A 20,670-nucleotide genomic window follows, 5' to 3' on the forward strand; every position below is an offset into this window, starting at 1 on the left:
GGAATTCCATTACCACCACTATTATTCAACTAAAATTGATAACTCTAGCAATAAGACAAGAAAAAAAGTATTTGAAAGAATAAAAAAAAACTAAGCAACAAAAAAACCTTTTACTCTTTGCAGATAACAGGATGGCATACCTATCTAACCCTAGTGAATGAAACAAAAGAAAAAAAAATAGTTGAACAATTAAGAACTTTAGTAAAATTACAGGATATAAATCAACCCAGGTAGATCAAATCATGAGGGTTTTCTACACATTACCAAAAAAAAAAGAGAAAGAAAAAGAAAACAACAAACCAGTAGGAAGAGATAGAGAAATTCCATTAAAATAACTGTAACTTTTATCAAATACTTGGGAATCTACCTGTCAAGACAAACCCAGAAACAGTATGAAGACAATTACTAAATAATTTTCACACAAATGAAGAAAAATCCAAATAATTGGAGAAATTAATACATTGCTTATGGTTAGGCTAAACCAATATAATAAAATGACAATTCTAAGTCCTTATTCAGTGTCATACCAATCAAACTACCAAAGAATTATTTTATATAACAAGATGAATAATAAAATTCATCTGAAGCACAAAAGATCAAGAATATCAGGGGAAATCAACAAAAAAATGAGGAAAGATAAGTAGCAGTATCAGATTTCAAACTATAGTACAAAATGGTAACCATAAAAGCAATTTGGTATTGGCTAAGGAATAGAGTGGTGGATTAGTAGAATAGATTAGGTAGCAATCTAGTGTTCAATAAACCCAAAGATTCAAACTTTGGGGCAGGAACTCATCATTTGACAAAAATTGGTGGGAAAATTGGAAAGTAGTCTGGTAGAAACTAAGGATAGACAAGCATCTCACACTGTACACCAAAATAAGGTCAAAATAGGAAAATGGTTTAGACATAAAGGGTGCTATCCTAAGTAAATTAGTGGTGCATGGAAATACTTCACTGGATAAGCGGTGTCTATTACCAAACAAGAATTATGGAAGATCATAGGGAATAAAATGGATATTTCTGATTACATGAAATTTAAAAAGGGATTGCACAAATAATTTTGTAAATCTTCCTTTCCCTTGGGTCAGATATAACCTCTACTTCCACACAACAATGCCTTAGACTATTACAGTCTGCATAGAGCACTATTTTAACATACTGTTTTAAACTTGTGACTTTCTCATGAATATATATTCTCACTACACATTGTCTTATGCTGTTTTCATCACGAACTTTTCAATTGGACTTGTAAATTTCCTTCAATTAACATAATGCTCTTAAATTCTGCTACATAAGAATCCATTAGGGATATAAAAAATTAAACTACTAAGTTCATGTACTTTTAAAATGTACTGGTAATGAGGACTATAGTTATTGCCAAACTTTTGAACATATCACTCACTTTTCTATAATTCCTGAGTATATCTCAGTAGTATATACATAAAAACATTCTTACTTGAATTTATGGAAAACAATAATCCTAGTGGCAAGGGAGCAAAATTATCATACTATAAACTTGAATTGAGAGTCATTCTAAATGGATAATCCCTGTCTCCTAAATTTCTGTACTGTATTTCATATTAGATAACATTTAAGTGATAGCACATTTTCCAATAATATTTATACTTTAAATCTTTAATGAAGTGGATAGAAAATCTGCCTCTGAATCAGAAAGACTTGGGCTCAATTCCCACCTCTGACACAAAATGCTTTAGGCAACCCACAAAGACTATAAATTGCAGAGAAGGGCCCATTTTCATTGGCAAAGTTTCCTTATCAAGTAGTTACTTAAAACAGTTACATAACATGTTCAGTCCCTATTCCTATTCACATATTTAAATTTCAAAGGCCAGCTCTCATTATGAGAGATAAATTACAATAATACTAGAAATAGTATTGTTCCAATATCATTTTCATATTTCACATGGTTACTCTGGAGACATACACACATTTTTTAAGGAATAAGCATGATTTCATAAATGTTCACATATATACAGAGAGAGAATCTCTGTCTTCCATCCTTATGATATACATTACACATTGTTCACTGTCCAGCATGCTTGACAAACTCATGCCCTAGGGAAGCTTGAAAGGATGAATAGGTAGACTGTCATCCTGGCTATGATAAGTCATCTAAATAGGAGCTGCAATTATCATCCTGAGACTCTGTTATGGCTAGTGAGTATATTGGCTTTTGACCCTGCCAATGAGGAACTGTCTGCTATTGTCCCTCAATATGTCTTTCCTCTCCAAATGTTCAGCCCAACAGCACTGAATTACAGTCAATATCAATATTCCATTGTACTTATGGCATTTAAAGTACATTTTTTAGGAATAATGACTCTTGCACACTTTTATAAATCTGTAATCTCTTCAATGGCAGTACTAAGAGATATAATAATGAAAATATACATATTTTTCACTCTTACATTAATAAGATGGCTGTTAGTTTTGACCTCCAACTTTGTAAAATGTTATTCTGGCAGTCATCCATTTTTCCCTTACTTCAAAGTATACTATCAGTATTGCCTCCCAAATGCAGTGTTAGTCACCATATTAGACCAAATTTGTCACAGGATGTTTTTAGTATTCAATAAACAGCAACTGAGAAGTGAGTGATATAATGATGATATGAACCAAAGAGCTATAGATTTGGTTTCTACATTGAACTGTATTTTTTACTTATTGAATCTTCAACAAATCCTCCCTTGAATATTCTGTTGCTATCTTTAGATCATAGATACTGGTTGCATGTAGAAGCAACATGAAATAATGGATGGAGTGATAGAAAACCAGGAAGACACAGGATCAATTTTTGCCTTTGACACTAATTAGCTGAGTGATCCTGGGCAAGTGTTTTAATCTCTGCGTGCTTTATGCAACCTTATTGGCCAAGTCATAGGCAAGTTGTGATATGCATTTGCTGAGGGAGTTCTCAAACCAGGAATTTCATCCATTTATAAAATCACAGATATTTTATACATTTTCATATGTATTAAGTAAACACTCTGCAAACTAATGAGGTGGTTTTGAGATTTTGTTAAATAGCAGTTTTAAAATGTTTTTAATTGGCTCATTTTACATGTCACACTTAATGGGAACAGGTGGGCTCATTGTACAAAGCAAAGGTACATGTTACATTGGGAGGATTTCAGCAAAATGCTTTTACCCTTTATTTTAGTTAATAATTTGCATAGTTAGCGAGTGGATGACCTCTCTTTTTAATGGACAAGTTGTAGTATACAAGTATGAATTTATTATTTGTAGCATGCTTGAACCTACAGATAATTGTTGTTGAGAACATCTGATTCAAACCAAATATTTTTTCTTTATTCAAATAATCTTTCAATAACATAACCTTTGCAGAATAAGTACAACTAAAATCCTATTAAATGTCTTCAGACATGTTATTAAGAACAGGGAAGTAATGTTACTGAACAGAAACGTTGGAGTGGACAACCTCTTTGGCTGAGATTGTGAGCAAGTTGCTGAGACAAATTAAATTGTGCTATAAAGCAGCAGGTGGTAGGATCTCTTTAGATTTACTGAAATGACATGGCATAGAGCTGGTGGGTGGAAAAAGGAAACCTGGTTTAGATATTTCCATTCTGTTATAGTAATTTATGTCACTGGAAAAAAATCATCTTGTCTTCTGTAAAATATGTAGCTGCTATACATAGGAAGTCTCTGATTTAAAATATTGGCAAGGAAGCCATATTTCTCCTGAGTCATTTTTTCCTAATGTATGTACTTAAATTCAAATTATTTCAAATGAGGCATTAACTGATATCAGGTTTGTTTGCTACTAAAAAGTACCTACCCACAATTCTTTTCCAGTTGGTCTGGTGTTATCAGTACTAACACATGCAAAGAATAGAAAACGATGCCAAAAATTACATGCTACTTTGGAAACAGCTGGGTCACATGTTGAACTTGTACTCCTCACAAAGTAGCTTGACTGTCTTTTAAGCTTCATAACCAACTTTGAAAAAGATCTTGTTGTTAAAAGTCATATATACAACACCCCTGTTTGAGGCTGTGTTACAAATGGGATAATTTGTAGGTGATAACCTCCAGCAGTGCCCTCAATTCGTAGTCTGCATGAAGTGGGTAGTAGGAAGGTTCTGCAAAGAGAGAGAAATTAATGGAAATTTCCACATCTGTCTTGGCAGCAGGTGAGTACATTGACTTTCAGTGGGGTGAGTTTGTGAGATAAGAATATGGCAAGGAGATCTTTTAGCAATTCCTCCTTTTCTGTTTCATGCTAAAAAACATGACATATACATCTGACCAAAGATTAACTGGATAATAGCAAAACAATCCTGACAACACAGCTATGCTTTTTCACTGGACAATATTAAAATGCATTGAATATCAAAGATATTGACACTTTCTATCTTAAACATTAATCCATCACCTCTCTGGCATGAGGTGGGTAGGGTATATTGCCTCCAGTCCTCTGGAATTCTAGTTTTTATTGTACTGATTTGAGAAAAAAGTCTTTCGAAGTTGCTTTTCTTTATAATGTTGATATATAAATTGTTCTCTCATTTCTGTTCACTTCACTCTGCATCAATATGCACAGCACTTCCATATTTCCTCTGAAACTGCCCATTTCATCATTATCTGTTTTTTTCTTTTTTTTTTTTTTTGGCAATTGGGGTTAAGTGACTTGCCCAGGGTCACACAGCTAGTACATGTCAAGTGTTTGGTCTGAGGCCGGATTTGAACTCAGGTCCTCCCAACTTTGGGGCCGGTGTTCTATCCACTCCACCACCTAGCTGCCCCTCCATCTCATCATTTTTTAATGCCAGTCTTTTCTTTTTTTTAGAACTTGTTATATTTATTGAATAAAGTTTGTTTTTTAATGTTTACATTTTTCTCTCTGAAAATATAGTAAATAATATGTAGTATGTATGTGTATATATATGTGTGTATATTATGATGTACTTGTATATATGCATGATGTACTTATATATGTATATGTGTGTGTGTGTATGTGTGTGTGTGTGTGTGTGTGTATGACCCTTGATTTTTTCCAGGGACTGATGGGCCCTGAAAGAACCGATCTTTCATCCCTCTACCACAGAAACATTTCCTTCTCTACAATTACCTACAAGATGACTCCATTCAACTGTTTTACTGTCACCTTAAACTCAACATGTCTAAAACTGACTTTATCTTCCCTCCTAAGCCAGCCTCCATTTCTAAGCAGCCAACTTCAAAATCTGAGATTCATCTTGACGTCTCAGGTAGTGTGGTTTAGTGAAAAGAGTACTGAATTTGGAATTACAGGCCCTGGCTTCAAATTCAAGTACTCCCATTAACTAGCTGTGTTTCCTTGAGTAAGTCTTTTCACTTCAAGACTTCAGTTTCCTCATCTATAAAATGAGATAGGCTCTAAGGTTCTTTCTAGCTCTAAGTCTATCCACGATACCATGATGGGGATTATAGCACAGTATTTTGACATCCAGATTAAACTTCATCCTGAAATGAGACACTGGAATCAGATTTTATTAGAGGAAAACACCATGTAAATTTAAGTCAGCATAATTCTGAATGATAGAATTGTGGGACTACATATATAATTGTTTCTTTTGATATAGCTTCTGAGATTTCATATGGCAAGGAAAAGATATTTATTAGAATGCTCCAAATAAATCACCTCTAGGTACATACAAATTTGAGATTATCAAACCAATTAGATATTTTTATATTAGCTCAGATAGTTTCTCCCTCACAGGATTGTTGTGAAGATAAAATAAGATGATATATGTAAAGTGATTACCCAGTTTTAAAGTACTACATAAATATTAGCTCTTATCATTAATATAACTTCAGGGCGTATTGCAGTTTTAGTTTGGTTTGGAAGTTGTTTAGATAAAAGTGGGACCTTGGGATTTGGGAATAATGTAGGATTCATTATCATATTCCCCCTGACCATTTGAGAGGTTCAAGAGCTCTGCATATAACAAAGAAAAAACATGTTTAATCTATATTTTTATCCATGTATTATAGCAGAAAGGTCTCTGTATTTAGAGTCAGAAAATCTAGATTTAAGCCCTATTTCCAACATTTTCTATTTATGTCATCTTGATCAAGTCACACCTTCTCTGAACATGTCTATATGTACCTAGCACAGCTAGATAATAAACATTTAGGCCTATTTTGGCCTAGGGACTATATTAAACACTAAGGACATTTAAAAAGTAAACAGCATAGACCACTGATGATGGAGTCAAGAAAATCTGATTTCAAATACTGCCTCAGGCACTTACTAGATGGGGAACCCTAAATAATTCTTAGCTCCAGTTTCCTCATCTGTCAAATGGTAATAACAGCACCTACCTCATGATTGTTGGGAGGATCAAAGGAGATAATGTGTAGTGCTGTATGAATGCTCTCTATTATTTATTGTTATAATTATTAATTCATCATCTGTAAATTAAGAATAATACTACTTGTACTGCCAACCTTGTAGATGAACAAAGTGCTATGTAAGCCATGGAATACTAAAGAAATATGTGTTATTCTTGTTTGTGTTTTCTGTACACCACCTTCCAGACTTCTTGCACAAATTGGTTTTCCCTAAATGTTCACTGCACGGATGAATAAATGATCAATGCCAAGTTATAATGGTTATAATGACTGAACCTCAATGCCCCAGATTCCATATGTGATTTTAGACAGTAACTTAGTTAGAAAGTCAGAAAACGTTCCTTCATCTTTAAGAACAGTTAGGCAATCAGCAGGACTCTCATCTTGTGATTGTCATTTTTTATTAAGAGCAAAGATTCCATCGTATGACCAAGTTACCATTAGTACCTTTCCAGCCCTACTTTTCTGATTCCTATTATTCTACATACAATGTAAAGTGATGATTTTGATCTTGAAAAAAGTAGTTAATCTCAATAATAGTCCTGCATTTATACAAAAATCCAACAGAAGCTATTACAAGGAGGCAGTATGCTTTTTTCAGTGAACATTACCATCACTAAGAGCATATGCTTACCATCACCCAAGAAACACTTTCAGCTAAATGGGTTGGAACTGTCATTAAAAAATGTCTCAGAGACAATCAGGATCTGTTGTAGACTGATGCCAGTCCTCTAATGTATAAGGAAAAAATGACAAACAAAAAAAATGCTTCCCCAGTATCTGGATCTCCTTGGCCTCTTGAACTTGCTTCTTGTTTTTCCCTCTCTTCCTGTTCCTGGGCCCAAGTAGGGGCCCACTGATTTTTCTTCATTCTACTATCATCCTGACTTTACCTTTGATGCATGAAAATTGGTCAGTAACCTCCTCAAAGAGGAAATGGAGATCATAGGAAATCCTATGTTTAACACTATCCTGTCTGGTCTTGATTCTTCTGCTACTTACCAATGCCTAATGCCTAGAACCATGTCTATTCTTCAAGTGTAAGGGCTCTTAATAGGTATTGGTTTGTAACCCATGGCTTTGTATTAGTGCTGGCCAGTGATATCCCCTGGCAAGAAGATCCTGTGAGACCAACGTGGAAGTATTTTATCCCAGAAGCCAAAGGTTAAAGAGGCTCACAGAAATCCAGGAATGCCTTACTTTACTGCAATGGGACTTCAGTATGTAATGAAAAGAAGAATCACTATAAGTAGTAAAGTATGCTACTGAAGCCATCCTGTAGCAAAAGCTAATCAAGGTTGATATGGTACAAACTAGAAAAATATGGCATGGACACTGTGCTTTGACATTTAAGTTTCTGAACTCTTGTGTCAAAGATTAATTGTTCACAATAATCACACTTTTGTTTTTGAAAAATCTATGGGTTTATAGTGAAATACATACATATGTATTTTGAAATACAGCCTCTGGATAATGCACATAATAATAACAAAATCTTACATGTGAAAGAAAACAAAAAAGATTTCATAAATTATGAGAAGCCAAGAAATGCAGCTTATGTGTACAGGGTGTAGAGGGAAGAAGTGAAAAATGCCCCTCTAAATAGCTTCAATTTGTCCAGGCTATAATGATAAAAACAGAGCCAAACTGAGGCAAAATTGTGAATTTGATGAAGTGTATCTTTTGGATTACTGGTATCTTCTTTCTATATCTTTCCTTCACTTTGGTGGAAACCTGTCCCCCATTTCAGGTGCCTATGGCTTAGTAGGATAACAAAGTGACATAGTAGATAGAATGCCAGCTCTGGAGTCAGAAGGACCTAAGTTCAAGTCCAACCTCAGAGACTTACTAGCTGTGTGACCCTGGGTAAGTCACTTAACTCTGTTTTCTTTAGTTCACTTATCTGTAAAATGAACTGGATAAGGAAATGGCAAACCACTTCAGTATCTTTATCAAGAAAACAGCATATATGGTCATAAAGAGTCAGACATGACTGATCAACTAAATAACAAAAAGATATGACTGTACTGCTCTTTCCCCAAGCCCTCCTATTAAAATCAGGAAGGATGTGACATTGATCATTTATACTTAATAATTATTTGGTCAATTATTCTTTATTATAAGCATTTTTTATCAATGTAATCTTTTAACCAGTAATTTGCATTTTAAGTCTTCTATCACAAATTATGAAATTTAATTAAATTCTGTTAAAGTAATCATTTGGAATCATCAGTTGAGAAAATACATACACCTATGTATATGTAAACATAACCTCATAGATGTAGAGCTGAAAGATACCTCAGAGAGAAAAAAAGTACAAACTCCTCATTTTACAGCAGAAGAAACTGAGGCACAGATCCATTAATGACTAGCTCAGGTTCACACAGAATGTGTCAGCAGCAGGACTGAAACTGGTTTTCCTGACTCTGAGAGCTTGCTTTCCTCACTGCAAATGTCTCTCATAAACTTCACATTAATCAAATGCCTTCTACACTATGCTGCCTATACATTATATTTTTGCTTACTCTCTACTCATTTATTTCAAAGGTTTTTGAAAGATTTTATTCCTCTTTTTCTTTTTTTATTAGTTTATCATTTTTGGTAGTATATTATATATATAAAAGAAAAAATGTAGGTATTTAATATGCCTGAAGAAGAGAATATCTGAGTCCTAAGACCTTAGATATTGAGAAGTGACAGAATGGGCAGTTTGCAAAACTGCAGAACTCTCTTTCCCATCTCATTTTCATCCCTAATCCATCTCTCTCTCTCTCTCTCTCTCTGTCTCTCTCTGTCTGTTTCTCTCTCTCTCTGTCTCTCTCTCTCTGTGTCTCTCTGTCTCTGTCTCTCTCTCTCTCCACACTTCTCTCACTCCAACGATTCTTTGTTCTGCATTCTGGATACATATTTCTTGGAACTCATCAAACTAAATAAAACTGTTTCCTGTCATCACTGCTGTTGTTTAGTTGTTGTCATGTCTGACTCTTCATGGCCCCATGGACTATAGCATGCCCCTTCTATCTCCACTACCTCTCAAAGCCAAAACCTCAATTTTATGTTAGCACAGGCTACATGACCCCTCTCATCAAACTCTAGAACTATCTCTTCCTCTTCCACAATACAGGTTTTCCATTTTCATTCTATGCTCTATCCCTTTCCCTCATGACTCCCAGAAACATCTATTTAATATATTTTGTGCCATATATTTGACTTTATTTTAATTGCTATTACATTTTATTTCCATACAGAATTCTCCATTATTAGACCTCCTGGAAAACATCCCTCTGCCTCCAATATTATTTATATCTTTTGTAATGATACCTGTGACAAGGAAGGAGCACATTGGAGCACATTCTGTTTGATAACAAAAGTATTATCATAACTGATGGGGTATATGGGGTGTTCAGGGAGAACTATCACCTCTGGTGTGAAGGCTTGCTGAACCTTTTTCATGGCTGCTCATCTACCTTTAGTGTCCATCTTCATCCAACTGTCACCTGTGGCTCTAAGAAGCTATAGTATGCTCCACAGCCACATCCCAGTAAACCATCTTGGCAGATGGGCCAAACCAGGTTAAGGGCAAGCGACAGACCTCCTTCCTGTTGTTGATTTAGGGGGGATGTCTACTCAAGCATGTGAAGACATTTCCTGGCAGAATAGGTGGATGGCAACAATTTGTTCCAATGGCCATGAAAGCAGCTAAAATAGGTGCTGTGGAGGGCTTAGAGCTTGGTCAGGCAATGAAGATACCAGGTCATCCACTGCATCCTGGGCCATTGCCAGTCATCTTGATTTTTGTCCTGCTACTGGACTTCAATGACTGGAGAGAATGAAGTTGAAGACTTTAAACAACTTTATCTAACTTAAATCCAAGTCAAATGCAAGTCAAGTCATCACATGAAAAGGACTAACAACAACAACCATTACTGGTTTGATTATTGCACCTTGAAAAAAAAATCTACATTTCAAAAAGTTTTCTGAACTTTTAAAATGTAATTGTCATTCTGACCTGACACTCCTTTGATTTTGGTATTATCTTTTTCTAACATAAATGGTATGAAGTACAGTTCAATAAAATCTGCTGATTGAAGGGTAGACTGGAATAGCTTTGTTACTAGCAACAAACCATTCTGACCCATATCTCTAAATAGAAGCCCACATCCATTAAAATTAAAGGCCGTCTTAAAATTCATTCATAATCAAGGTGAATTAGTACAATTTTATTTGCAATTGCATTTAAAGTTAATACTCCTGTGCCAGTACATTCATTTGCAATATCAAATATAATACTCAAAGTCTGATTAACAAGTCATGCCTTTATCACCTCAGTTAGAAATTTAATATAACTTTCAGGCCTATTAAATCTGTCTGCATTCCCTCTTAATCTCAATTCACATAGTACAGTAGCCCATCATGAATTCCAATAATATTTGCTACAACTGACCCTTGAAGTTTGCTTAGTGCTTATAGAAAGCAATGAGAGTCTATTATCATGGCAGCTATTTCAATAGGAAGTATTTAAATGCAACTGGAAACATAGACAAGTAAATTAATGTGGCATGTTGCCTTAAAGGAAAAAAATGAGGAAGAAGTAAAAAACAAAGACATGTTTCCATTTTGTCTTTATATCTTCAGCTTTAATCGTAGTAAAGTTTAGTGGATGGTTACTGAATAGAATTGAATTATAGGAATGGAGAAAAATAAATTGAAAGCATTATCAAAGTGATTCCCATGATAATAAAAAAGAAGGCTATGGGGCCAAAATATAAAAGTGTGAAATGAAAAACTAGCTTGATGTCAGGTATGAAATGCTACACATTAATTGTAAAAGCAGCATGAAACTGCTTACAGTGCCAATTTAGCTTTTCTAAAATACTTTCAATAACCTACTACTAGGAGTTAATTTAGCTACTAGGAGTTAATTATGCTATAGTTAGTCTTACATATATGTTCTCTGTATATGCTTTAAAAATGAATTTGGTTTGATAATTAATGATAACCTTGGAATTTAGAGCTCAAATGTTTTTTATCTTTTGTAAGAAATATTAATTTCTTTACCCCATTGAAGACTGGGGACTTCAAAAACTCACTCTTCTTTGGTCATGGAGTCAAGTGCTAGTCATATATCTCTACCTGTCTACTGGACATTTCCAGTTATGTAACTTGTTCTCATTTCTGTTTGTCTAAAAAGAAACACATTTTCTTTCTACAAATAGTCAATATATTTAATAGTCAATAAAATTTACTAAGTGCCTAGTATGTACTAAGTATGATGCTACATACTAGGGATACAAAGAAAGACAAACAAAAAAACAATAGCACCACTAATCAAAGAGCTCAATCAAATTGGAGACCCAATAAGCAAATAACTATAAACAAATAAGATATATAAAGGGTAAATTAGAGATAATTTCAAAGGGAAAATACTAATATTAAGGTAGACGGGGAAAGGCTTCCTGTAAAAGGTGGGACTTGAAGGAAGCCACAGAAGTCAAGAGGTAGAAATGAGGAAGGAGAGCATTCCAGGCACGGAGCACAGCCAGTAAAATTTCCCAGAGTGGGGAGATAGAGTGCCATATGAAAAGAAGAGCAAAGATTCCAGTGTCCCTGGATTGGAGAGTATGTAGAGGAGAACAAGGAGTAGGATGACTGGAAAAGTAGGAAGGAGGCAGGATGTGAAAGTCTTTAAAAGCCAAAGACATCACCAAACTCCATTTATTTATCTCTACCACTGATGCCACAATGACTGATCACGGAAGATTCCAAACCCTGAAGTCATCTCTGACAATCTCTTCTTCTTCCTTTATATCAAAATCCTTTGGATATTTCCTATGCAATATTTCTCAGATCTTCCTGTTACTTTTCATTCCCAGCATTTATTACTCTTTTTCAGGCTTATATCATGTCATATCTGTCAGTAATAATGGTACAGTCAAAGAGTATTGAGTCAGGCAGCAGAGGAACAGGATTTGAATCCCAGCTCCTCTATTTACCAGTTGGGTGTCCTTGATAAGTCACTTAACATTTCTGAGACTCTAATCCTTCATTTTTATACTAGATATACTAGATCTAGTTGTATTAGATGACCTCTAACATCTCTTCCAGGGTGGAGAGGGACTATGATTTTGTCAAAGCAATCTTCAAATGTCCAAGTATTTGTAGTAGATGTTATTAAAAAAAAAAAAAACTATATACACAGTCTTTTCCCTAGTACTTTAAAATCAAAACAGAAACTGCCATACAGAATGAAAGAACATGGAGAAAGCAACATTTGAATGCCAAACTAATACACGAAACCTTAATGAAATATTTAGAGCTTTATAATTCAAGGATGAGGGCAGTTTAGGGAATAGAGGCAAAAATGGCTCTAGGCAAAACAACACATTTGGCCTTTGGGCATCTACTTCACTATCCTTCTGTGAACCTTTCTCCGCAAGTCTTCTTTATCCTCTTTCCTTAAATATTACAAGTTAAACAAATCTTTTAAAATGTCTTGGCACATTATCACAGATTTAAGAGTCAGAAAACACCTTAGAGGCATCATATTCCAACTTCTACATAAACAAAATCCCACTCAAGTGATCATAATTTCTGATTGAAGATTTCTAGCAAATAAGCATTAGATAATGAAGAAAACCACAATTTTTGATTCTGACCTCAGCTACTTACTAGTTGTAGAACATTGGGCAATTCATTAAGCTTCTACATCTCATTTTTTTTTCTTATTCTGCAAGATGGAGATACTAATACGTTCCCTACCTATGTCTCTGGATGACTATGAGGACCAAATTATATAATGTATTGGAAACAACTTTGCAAACTAAGAACTGTTATGCATACGTAACATATGGATGTCCTAGCTTGCCATTCTCACTCTTGTGCCTTTCTTTCTTCCTTAGTCCTTCTACATCTCCTTCTACCTCTCTTGAACAATTATTAATTAATGTATTAATTATCCTCTCCCTCAGAAGCAAAATAAATATTTATATTGTACCTACTTTGTACCAAGTACTGTGCTAAGCACTTTATGAATATTATCTCACTGGATCCTCACAATAACCCTGCAAGGTAGGTGCTATTATTATCCTCACTTTGCACTTGAAGAAACTGAGGCAAAAATAGGTTAAGTGACTTGCCCAGAGTCACAAAGCCAGTAAGTGTATGAGGTCTGAAAATCTTTCTGAGTTCAGGCCAAGCACTCTAGCAAATATTTTACCTACCTGCCTCATATCACTCTTCTGAAACAGAGAAGAGAGAGAAACAGGAGAATACATTGAAGAAAAAAGATAGTATAGGGAGGAGAAAGCAGGGAAAGGAAGGAGTATGGGGAAGAGGCAAGGGAACACATGGTACAATGATTATTGTGTTTGTTTATATATTGTATTATGATTACTATCTTACCTGGATTTTTTAAATTTCACACTTTCAACAAACTTCAGTCCTAGAGAGGATAAATAGCTTGGGTCTGTAAATGTTTCTCTCCCCCCTACCCTTTTTTGTTTGCTTTGTTTAGCATCCTTTGGCCATATAGGTAGAATACAGATGACAATGGTTGCCTGAGAGACAAAACAGATCTCTCTTGGGTTTCTGACTGATTTTCAAGGCAGGAGTTTACAACAAAGATGTTTTTGCAATGCTGTCTCAAGGATACTTTCCAAATGGCTACAGATTCCATTTCTCTAAGGTGTAATTCTGGAACCCAGATGCTGAGGGGTGTGCAAAAAGAGGTAGAAACAGGGAGGGGGAGAACAGAACCCCTGTTCTGCCTTGCCTTAATTATATACTGCATCGTCAGTTGGGCAGCTAGGTGACACAGTGGGTAGAGTACTGGGCCTCAAGTCAGGAAGATCTGAGTTCAAATCCAGCATCAGACATTTACTAGCTGTGTGACCCTGGGCAAGTCACTTAACCTTATTTGCCTCAGTTCTTCTGTAAAATGAACTAGAGAAGGAAATGGCAAAGCAATACAGTATCTTGGCCAAGAAAATCCCAAATAAGGTCAGGAAGAATTAGACAAAACTGAAAAAAAGACTGAACAACAAATCTCATAAATTTCTCTACAGAATTGCTTTCACCCTTTTGCTGTCCAGAGACTAGGGCAGTTGTTCCCCATAAGTAAGGAAACTTGTTCTCCATCTTCCTCAGTAAAATGATTAGACCTTTACACATTCTCTCTGTGTTAGTGGGAAAGGGAGAAGACAGTTCATGGTAATAAAATCATAGAATTAGAGCTGAAAGAGAACTTAGAATTCTTTCAGTTAAACACCTTCATTTTCCAGATGAAAAACCTGAGGCCAAGAAAGGTTAGGAAGTTCCTCTATGGTCCCACAGATAGTGTGGCAGGGCTGGGATTAAAGGCTAATCATCTGATTGGAGGTATAGGGCTCTGGAGATAAGCAACTCCCCACCTCTTTGAACCCCTTTGAAGAGGACAGGATCATCATCTACTTCCAACTAAGAAAAAGACTATGTTTTAACAATGGCTTTCTGGAGTCAGTGTGCTTGGACAGAGAGGAATGATTTCAAAAATCAAAACAAGCAAAGCTTCTGGCTTATTGGAAGTAGAGCGTCAAATATAATGGAGAACCGTTTCTGCAATTGGTGGCCTTACTAGATAGGGCATAAAGTCACACCAAGGAGATGACTCCTTAGGTCACTTGATTTAGGGCTGGCCTTAAGCTGGTAGCAAGTATAAAGATGAGAGTGGTCATCCATGTGACTTCCATTTCTAAACTGAGTGAGTTAGTAATCAATTACCATATTAGACTCTTTCAATGGTTATTTCCCAAGACAGTAATAGTTTAAAGAAAGAAAAAAAGAAGACCAATGTCTATCCTAATGGAAAATCTGAAGTATTCCATGGGGTCTGAGTTTATAATGAACATAATTCAATTTTCAATACTTTCAGAATTCTAATAGGAATAAAGTGAAAATGATAGTTAAGCTTGGAATTTCCAGTTATTTCTAGCATATTAGAAAGTCTCAGCTTGTGCTATACCCCACTATCACTCCTACTGTTTGCAAGCAACCAGGAATATAAAGATGAACAAAATTAATTGCATCTAAGTCTACTGGAATCCTTTGTGAAACAGTGATCACTGTCAGGAAACCCTCAGATTCCTATGCTACTGTAAAGGTAAGTATTAGGAATTGCTCTAAGGGGCATTTGAGGGATTAACAAGATTTAACAAAGTGCCCTTGCACAAAGTACAGTGGCTAACAGGTTTCTTGAATTGAATTGGAAAAAAATGAAATAATACCATTAATATTCATAATCTCAAAAAGATGTAAGTTTAATAAGCTTTTCTTTGAAACACTATTCAAGAATTTAGCCTCTCGACTGAGATCATGGTAATCACTATTATGTTTTTGGCACAATGTATCCACATTTTAATTTAGAGCAAATGAATGAAGCAGAAAAATAAGTCACATACACTATTAATTAGGCCATAAAAAAGAATAAATCACAGTAAGATCTACTGTAATTTTATGATTAGCAATATTCATTCAATATAAGGCTATATTAATGATTATTAAATTTTTTTACAACCATGTATCTATTGGAGTTTTAGTATAATACACACAGAGAAATATTAATAAAAAACTCCTTTCATCATACAGCAAGATGATTCATATGAAGCAATATACATAACTTGAAGAAGAGATTCATATTTCAAATTCAAAAGACTGCCCATTTTTCAGATGCATATAATATTTGTTCCTTCATTCATCTACTGTTAAGACAGTTTTCTTACAGTATGTAAATTCATAAAGGGGCAAAGAAACTAACATTACTGTTTGAATTTGAAAATAACAAGTAAGTGTTACTGAGTGTTTCCAGGTTTATGACCATGAAGTAGGTTTTTAGGGAAGATTATGCCAGCAGAATGAAAAAGCTTCAAGAAAGGGTGCAGTAAGGATATCTGTTATTTCAAGTTCAATGTAACTAACACCAGCGTAGCTAATGAATGATATGTCAACTCTCAAAAACATGTTCATAACATGTAAAGACAGACTTCAGGAGAAATGTCATTTTTAAAATGTAGCCAAAACTGTCTCTGAAAGGCTTTTTTATGATGCATTTAGTCCTTACCAGACCACTCACCCATTTCCCATGTGGGAATGGTACCAAGTGCTACCACATAAAACCAGGTAACTGGGGAAGACAATGAGAGATATATAATCTCTCTTCTTATTACTCATTTGTCAGACAGTATACCAGAGAAGACCCATATGAAGCAAAATCCACATGAAAGAAATTACTTCTCCAAATACCTAAATAACAGAGAAGTATTCTTTTCTTTCTTTTGAAAATGTATCTTATTTCATTAAATATTTCCCAATCAGTTGTAAAAAATTACAATCTTTCTTTAAAATTTGAGTTCTAAATTCTCTCCCTCCCTCACCCTCTTCCCCTCCCTGAGAAGGCAAGCAATTTGTTATTGATTATAGATATAAAGTCATGTAATACATATTCCAATATTAGCCATGTTGCAAAAGAAAACACATACACACACACAACTAAGAAAAATAAGAAAATAAAAAAGTATACATTAATTTGCATTCAAGGTTCCTAAGTTCTCTCTTTGCAGATAGGTAGCATTTTTCATCATAGGTTCCTTTAGATTTGTCTTGGATCATTATCTTGATTAGAGTAACTAAGTGATCATACTCACAACATTGCTGTTACTATGTACAATGTTCTCCTGGTTCTGTTCACTTCACTTTGCATCAATTTATGTCTTCCCAGGTATCTTAGAATCATAGTTTGTCATTTTTTATAGAACAATAGTATTTCATTAAAAAAGAAAATGCCACAATTTATTCAACCATTCCCCAACTAATGGCCATCAACTCAATTTACAAGTCTTTACCACCATAAAAAGAGATATTATAAATAGTTTTTTGTACAAATAGGTCATTTTCCCCTTTTCTTTGATCTCGTTGGAATAAAGACCTAGTAGTGGCATTGCTGGGTTAAAGGGTATCCACAGTTTTATAGCCTTAGGCATAGGTCCAAATGGTTTTCATGTATGGTTGGACTAGTTCAAATCACAATTGATTGGTGTGGCACCAAATAAGTAAATTAATTTAGGTAGAATTGTCATATTTAGCATATTGGCTCAAACTAACCATGAGCAAATAATATTTCTCCAATTATTTAGACCTGTCTTTATTTGTATAAAAATGTTTTGCAATTATCTTCATATAATCTCTGTTTTTTTCCTAAGTATTTTATATTGTCTAAATATATTTTATATAGTCCCCTGTAATTTCATTGTGATCAGTTACTAGGTCTTCTTACCAGCTCTGACTTCAGAGTTCCCAAAATTATTACTCCTTCTATTGCCACTATATGACCCACAACTGGTGTTTCATCCCCATGGTCTTTGGGTCAGCCTCAATCCCCATGTCACAGATTTCTCTTTCTGATGCCTAAGCTATCTTGGGCTGGAAGAATGTCCCATTCTGACCTTTTGTTGGATCTGAAACCAGAAAGTCAAGCAGTTTGGCTAGAACATAGAATGCATAAAAAATAAACATATGAAATAAAATTTAAAAATGTAGAAAAGAGTCAGACTGAAGATGGCCTTAAACTCTGGGCTAAAGAGTTTGTATTTTATCACAAAGGCAGTAGGGGGCCTGCTAAAGTTTACTAAATGGAAGAGTGACATTGTCACAATTGAGCCTGAGGAAATTATTTTGGTACCTGAGTAGAATATGGGTTGAAGAGGATAGAGGTTTGATTAGGAGGATATTATAATAGTTCACATGAGAGATGATGAGAGCCTGAACTAAGGTGGTAGTTATGTGAATGGAAGTCAGGAAACAGATGAGAACGGATTGTGGATATAGAACAAACAGAACTTGGAAACTGATTTGATGTACTGGAGGAGGAGTGAGAGGGAAGAGTCAAGAATCCTTGAAAAGCTATACAAAGTGGTGTAAGTCATGGCCCTCTCTCTCAAAGAGTTTAATTTATAATCTAGTTGCTTTCCAATGCTATAACTTCTGTGATTAGTACTGTGAAATCTATTCCCTCCTTGCCATTCCTTTTTCTATTACCCTAATCCAAGCCTTCATCACCCACATCTCCTAATTTATCTCTTTTCCTCCAATCTCTAACCCCCTCCAATCCTTGATGCACTTCACTGCTAGATTAATGTCCCTCAAATACTGTCCTTACTGTGTTACTTTTCTGCTCACAAATATCATAGCTTCCTGTAGCCTATCCTATCAAGATTATAACCTTCTGAGAATTTTCAGATCCTTCACTACCTAGGTCTACTGCAGTTATTCAACCTTGTTTTTCAGCAAGCCTCCAAATGAAACCCCACCTCCAGTCAGTCCAATCTTTTCACTCCCCTCTCCAAGTAGTATGCTGATTTCCTTTGTTCATGCTGTCCTTCCCTCCCAGATTGCTCACCCAGCTTCTCTCTGTTATCTAAAACCTATGCCTCTTTTGAGTCCTATCTCAAGTTTTACTGACTCTACGATGCCTTCATTTATTAAAGTCTTCATGCTCTTTTTAAAAAAATCTATAGTTAAAGAATACTAAGATAAAAATTTTCAAGCTATAAGGGACCTTACAGGACCTTTATACCTCATAATTTCATACATTATTATAGACATATTTTGGATCACTCTCTTCACTCTAAACACAACATGGATTAAAATTAGCTCATTATCTTTCCTCTATAACAAATTCCACCATTCAATGTCTCAGTCTCTGTTAATGGTGCCATTCTGCCAGACATCTTAGTTCAAAAACTTGATTCCCCTTTTATTTTTTTGATTAATGGAGCAATAGAGTTTATGGGGGTGGGGGTAGGGGTGGGGGTGGAGATGCATATGTATTTAGTGGCCATTTGACCAGGCAGCCTCTGGGCCATATGGACCAAATCTGAGGATCAAGACGATACTAAGAAAAATGTATATGAGTTGTGTGTGTGTTTGTACGTGTCTATGTGTGTGTTTGCATGTGTGGGTGCATGAGTATGTGTGATTATGTATGTGATGGTATTAATTTTGGGCTAATTTTGAAAAAGCACAAACAAAAAAAGAAGGACCAATAATTTGAAGCTAAACTCCCAGAGAAAAGAGTGAGGAGGGAAATAACTATGGAACACAAGCAGTAGAACTTTGTCTCCTCACCTTTATCTCCTGTTATCATAGTTTTCAAATATTTTTGAGGAAAAAAACCCATAAAATATAATTTCATGTTCATTCTCTAGAATGAGAATAGAGTAGCCACCTTGTATATCTTTTTATTCTTCATGTACCCTGGAATTAAAGGCAGCATAATATAGGTGATAGGGTGCTATCCTTTAAAGGAAGAAGACCTGGGTTCTAGTCTCACTTTTGACATAGTAGGTATGCAACTCTAGGAAAGTTTTCCTATTCCTTGCCTCCTTTATACATTATTCCAGGAGTTTCAATCTTCATTAGTAGAGAGAATTTGCTTACTAGGAATTCCATATGCCAATAAAATTATAGGTATGGAACAAAATAAAATAAAATCCTCTAGCCCAGTGTTAAACAGATAGCAGAAATGCAATAAATGCTTTGAGAGCAACTGGTCAATTGACTGATTGATTATTCAAACATAATTAGACCTCATAGATCCCAGGATTGGATCATATCCTCTATGGACTTATATATCCCATTAATTAATGTTTTAGTAATAATGGTGATGGGACTACTTTTAAAGTACAACCAGAAATGAATGTTCATGTGAAAAATTATTACATGATTTTGCTCATTAAAATTTTGTTCATCAGAAGATTTCACTTCATTTTATTGTTCTATAATTTGGATCAGTTGATTGATTTGTGTTTATATGCTAGCTTCCTGATGCAATCAGCCATGTGAATGAGATTTGTGTTATCAATGAGTTGTTTTTTCTTCTCAGCAACACTCCAGTTTTGTCCATACTAAACATAATTTAGCATTATTTAAAATGTTTTTAATCAGCTTTTCCCAGAAATAAAAAATAGTATTAATGGTTTGTCCTTCATGATCTTTAAATTTGACTTTCCAGAACTTCTTCAGACAATAATAAAAAAAAATGAGACTGAACCTGAAAAGGAAGCTCTAGACCAAGTTTAGCTAGGAGACAAGTCTAATCCTTAATTCTTTAATGATAGAACTTTTTTTCCTTTTGGGGTGAGTGGGGAGGTGTTTAGAAAGGATAATTACTCTTATGATGAAGTTCAGAGCTTCTGTGCTAGCCTGGAAGTGGCCCTCTTAGGTCCTGAAACAATGGATGACAAATATATGCTAGATAAT

This window comes from Vombatus ursinus, unplaced genomic scaffold (genome assembly GCF_900497805.2).
Source record: "Vombatus ursinus unplaced genomic scaffold, bare-nosed wombat genome assembly UNPS02014830.1, whole genome shotgun sequence".
Classification (NCBI taxonomy): Eukaryota; Metazoa; Chordata; class Mammalia; order Diprotodontia; family Vombatidae; genus Vombatus; species Vombatus ursinus.